At 52.6% G+C, this 4,417-nt stretch overlaps 1 long non-coding RNA gene across 1 annotated transcript in view; it reads right to left on the bottom strand.

The window, feature by feature from the left end:
• Window positions 1-278: 278 nt before the first annotated feature.
• The window catches only part of LOC121035580 (uncharacterized), a 32,338-nt gene continuing 28,199 nt past the window's right edge, over window positions 279-4,417 (bottom strand). Inside the window, exon 4 of the long non-coding RNA XR_005792973.1 lies at window positions 279-2,629. This is a non-coding gene — a long non-coding RNA (uncharacterized LOC121035580). The remainder of the gene's footprint in view (window positions 2,630-4,417) is intronic.

The raw sequence follows: 4,417 nt of genomic DNA, 5'->3' as shown, positions 1-4,417 counted from the left end.
ATCCAAGAGTGGTAGGTCCCTTTGCAAATATCCTCCCCAAACCTCCCTCTGTGACATTTCAAACAGACCTTATCCAGCCTTGGCTTGAATCCTTCCAGAGACAGGGAGCTTAAAGGCTGGCAGGGAAGCCTAGTCCATGATGAGGCAGCTCCAACAAAGAGAACAGCTCTTGTCTGTGGATATCTGCTACAGACCTAGCTTTGTCTCTAGCTGAAGTATTGGTCAGGAAGTGGTTCGGAAGAGAAATGGGATCAAGGAACAGAGATGGAATCCAAGAATCAAAGGAAAAGAAATCTCTTGTTATGATTTTAATAACAGTTGAGACACTGGAGACTGAGGGCCAAGTTCCCCTTTTTAACATTGCCATGAGCCATCTCTGCCCAAAACCCACAAGAAGACCTAGATTGGCAGAGGTTGGGGACAGTGTGAACAGCAATGACTTGGGCCAGTGTCCAAAGAAGCAGCTTCATGGCCCCCTCTTGGGCCCTATTTTGGCACAGCTTAGGTTGGAGAGGGGAGTGAGGAAATATTCTATGGGACTATTTCAAAAGGCTAGGGCTGCTGTCAGAGGAAGCTGTAAAAGTGTGTGTGTGAGGGGGGAGGGTCGGTGTGGGGACAGGGCCCATGTGTTTTGGGCTCTATTAACTAACTCCCTCCCATCCATCACAGCCTCCCCCCGGGGCCGCTGCAGCCCTGGCAGCTGGGTCACCCCGGGGAGGCTGGGCTGGGGGTCCCTAAAGGGAGCCAGGCTTCAGGCAGAGGAGCGGAGACACATGTGTGCCTGGCTGGGTTGGGGCTGGCGCCTCATTGAGAAGGGGGCTCTCCAAGCTGGGCTTCATTAGGGCAGTGGCACTAATAGGGGAGGGGGTGCAGGGGGCTGGGCTGACAGCCAATTACTTGCTCGTCTGCATTATGGATTAACCCATCTGGGCCTGGGAGATTGGCTCTGAAAGGGGCACAAAAGGGGGGGCGTGACCACAATCACACACTGAATTATCCTGTCTGAGCGCAATTGTCCACCAACAAACGGGGCCTCAGGATGGGTGACCCCCTTGGGTTCTCTCCTTCCCCCACCCCTCACCCCACAAGAAGAGCCAGAGATAAACTGCTGCCTGGTTAAAAGGCAGGGTCTGGGACAAGGACAACAAGGATGCCGGTCCAGAGAGGCAGGCGATTTAGGGGAGGAGGCTGGGTTTGGGATGAAGTCAGAGAAGCCAGGAGCCAAGCAAAAGTGCTCCCAACAGACTTTTGTACTTCACTCCTCTACCTCGAGGGAAAGCGTGACCTAAGAAGTTCCCCCATCTGAAATATGGAACAGAACCAGAGAGTAAGGGTCTCAGCAGAGCCTAGGGAAAAGAATGAAAGGAAGGGCCCTCAGAGTCAGGTGTCTCACATCTCACCCATCACCTCTTCTAAGGCTAATTGATTCCAGACATGAATAAGGGGTCCTCAGATGGGGTCTTGGAGGACCCCTGCCCTGCTCTGGCATCTCTGATGCTCTCCCAGTGGGAGTGCCCGCACCCTCCCCCCACACCTCCTCCTCCAGGAGTAAGCCCAAGGAGCAGGGTGAAGGAGAGAAGAATGGGAGGGGGCAGCAGGCAGGGGGGCTCTCTCTGGCTAATCCCCTCATTACCATCTCATAATCAGAATCACGCTTTCAATGTAAATGGGGATGTTAAATATTGGTTTCTCTAGGCACAAGCTCCTTTGGAGAAAATTACTGATGCTCCCCTTTTGCCAGTGCTGGCCAGCTCCCACAGTGAGGGGGGTGGTGTGGAACATTAGCGAGGGCTGGGGGCTTCAGCGTCCAGTTGGTGGGGAAGGTGGAGGTGTCTGACAAGACAGGGCAGACAGATTTGGTTTTCGTTGGCCTGGGCAGCCTCCATTTCCGTGATTCAGCAGAAGAAACTCATCCAGAGGAAACTGGCTCGTTTCAAGCTCACCAAGACTTTGTTGGAGCTGGTTGGCTTCTGGTCTCACATCACTCTTGACTGGAAGAAATCAATATGGAGTTGCAGATCCCAAAGTCAGATTACTGGGGTAAGGGAGGTGTGTTCATCAGGGAGCTCAGGCGCTGTTGCCCATCGCTAGACCCGCCTGGCACACCCCAGGGGGAAGTGACCTGGACTCTCCTTCCAGCCATTTCCAGATACAGAGCACATCAAGTTACAAAGGCTTTTAAATGGAAAGCTTCGCGCCTGTCCTTTTACATCAGTCCCATGAAATAGGTATATGGCCGTTATCATTCCCAACTGGCAGGCTCGGCGTCCTCAAGCAACTCACTCAGGTTCACACGGATGGTCCATGGCAAAGTCATACTGTAACATAGTTCTTCTGAGTCCAGCCTCATTGTGCCACGCTCCAGCCTTTAAAACTGAGGCTACTGGCTACTGCTCGTATGCCACTTGTGGGGGCACAGAGGACACTTGGGGTGTCTGTAGTCTGACCATAGAAGTATGTGCCCAGAGGGGTAGGTACAGGGGGCTCATGCAGAGGCCATTTTCTGTTCTTCTCTATCAGCATGGTTAGGACACAAGGCCACAGACCGATGGAGAGGCCATCACACTGCCTGTCCTCTCTGTTCAGGATCTCCATCCCTCATTGCCTCCTCTCTACCCCAGGTTCAAAACTGGGAATGAAAGAACAGCTATTTATTATTTTTAATTATTTTTAATGTTTGTTTATTTTTGAGAGGGGGTGTGTGTGGAGGGGCAAAGACACACACACACAGAACGGGAAGTAGGCTCCAGGCTCTGAGCTGTCACCACAGAGCCCCATCCAGGGCTCGAACTGGTGAACTGCAAGATCATGACCTGAGCCCAAGTAGAAGGCAACTGAGCCACCCGGGTGCCCCAAGAATGAAAGAAAGTATTGTCAATATTAATAATGGTGGCTTCTTGGGGCGCCTGGGTGGCTCGGTCGGTTAAGCATCCGACTTCGGCTCAGGTCATGATCTCGCGGTCTGTGGGTTCGAGCCCCGCGTCGGGCTCTGTGCTGACAGCTCAGAGCCTGGAGCCTGTTTCAGATTCTGTGTCTCCCTCTCTCTGTGACCCTCCCCCGTTCTTGCTCTGTCTCTCTCTGTCTCAAAAATAAATAAACGTTAAAAAAAAAATTTAAAAAAAAATAATGGTGGCTTCTTCTCAGGTTTTCTTAGCATTTTACAGTTCACAAAGTCCTTTCCGTGTGTTATATGATTAGATTCTTGTAACCACCTCATGACCTAGCACCGTTGCTTAATGCTTAAGGACACAGGTTCTAGAGTCCCACTGTGGGTTTACTACCCAGGCCTTCGTAGCTGGGTCATCCCAAGCAGGTAGCTAGGTGACCTCAGGTAGGTTATGTCCCATTCCCTGCCTCAATGTCCTTATCTATGGAATACAGATGATAACAACAGCCTACTTCCTAGAGTTGCTGGGGACAATAAAAGAGATTACAGGGGCACCTGGGTGGCTCAGTTGGTTGGGCAACCAAGATTTCGGCTCAGGTCATGATGTCACAGTTTGTGATGTCCCAGCCCTGCTTCAGGCTCTATGCTGACAGCTCAGAGCCTGAAGCCTGCTTCAGATTCTGTGTCTCCCCCTCTCTCTACGCCTCCCCTGCTCACGCTCTGTGTCTCTCTGTCTCTCAGTAATAAATAAACATTAGAAAAAATTTTTAAAAGAGATTACACATGCCACCCGCTTAGGGTCTGGCATATACTAGGTTCTCAGTCAGGGTTAGCCAGTTTGAAGGGGGTAATAAGGAGTATGACCCAATTTTACAGATGCAGAGACTGAGGCTCAGATTACCAGGAATTTGTTTAAGGTTACTCAGTTGATAACGACAGAGCTGATTTTTAATTCCAGGTGGGAATGGAATCTGCAGGTGGTCTGGGACTCCTACCCAAACGTTCCTCAAGGTGAAGAGAAAGGGGCGGTCGATCTTCTGGGGTCCTTTGTTGTGTTGTGGCTGGCAAGGACAGGTTCTTTTTCTGTTTAGCCAGGTTAGGCACACGCGGAGGAAGGAGAAGCGAGTCCCCCACTGTGGCCAGCTTGCGCCGGCAGCGACCCCTCCTCTCCCCGGCCGGAGGCGGTGAATGGAGCCAGGGGCACCATGTGGCTTGCGCTAAGCCTCTCCTGAAAAGAGAGGGCGGGAGATGCCTTCGGAGGGCCCCCTCCGGGGCCTCGGAGATGGCTTCCGCTGCTCAGCTCCCTCCGTTTAGCTTTCTCCTCATTAACTCCCCGGCCTCATTAATCAGCCCCGATGAAATGCGCCCCCGGGAACACTGCCGGCCAGCTCCGCCGTTTGGCGCTTTAATTATCCTCCCAGCGGGAGGAGGCGGGGTGGGCGAGGTGCTCGGGCGGACGGACGGACGCGCGCGCGCGCGCGCACACACACACACACACACACACACACACACACACACACACACACACAC

This window comes from Herpailurus yagouaroundi, unplaced genomic scaffold, assembly GCF_014898765.1.
Source record: "Herpailurus yagouaroundi ecotype Mexico unplaced genomic scaffold, PumYag 161, whole genome shotgun sequence".
In the NCBI taxonomy this organism is placed as follows: Eukaryota; Metazoa; Chordata; class Mammalia; order Carnivora; family Felidae; genus Herpailurus; species Herpailurus yagouaroundi.
This window is presented reverse-complemented; position numbering and strand designations above follow the sequence as displayed.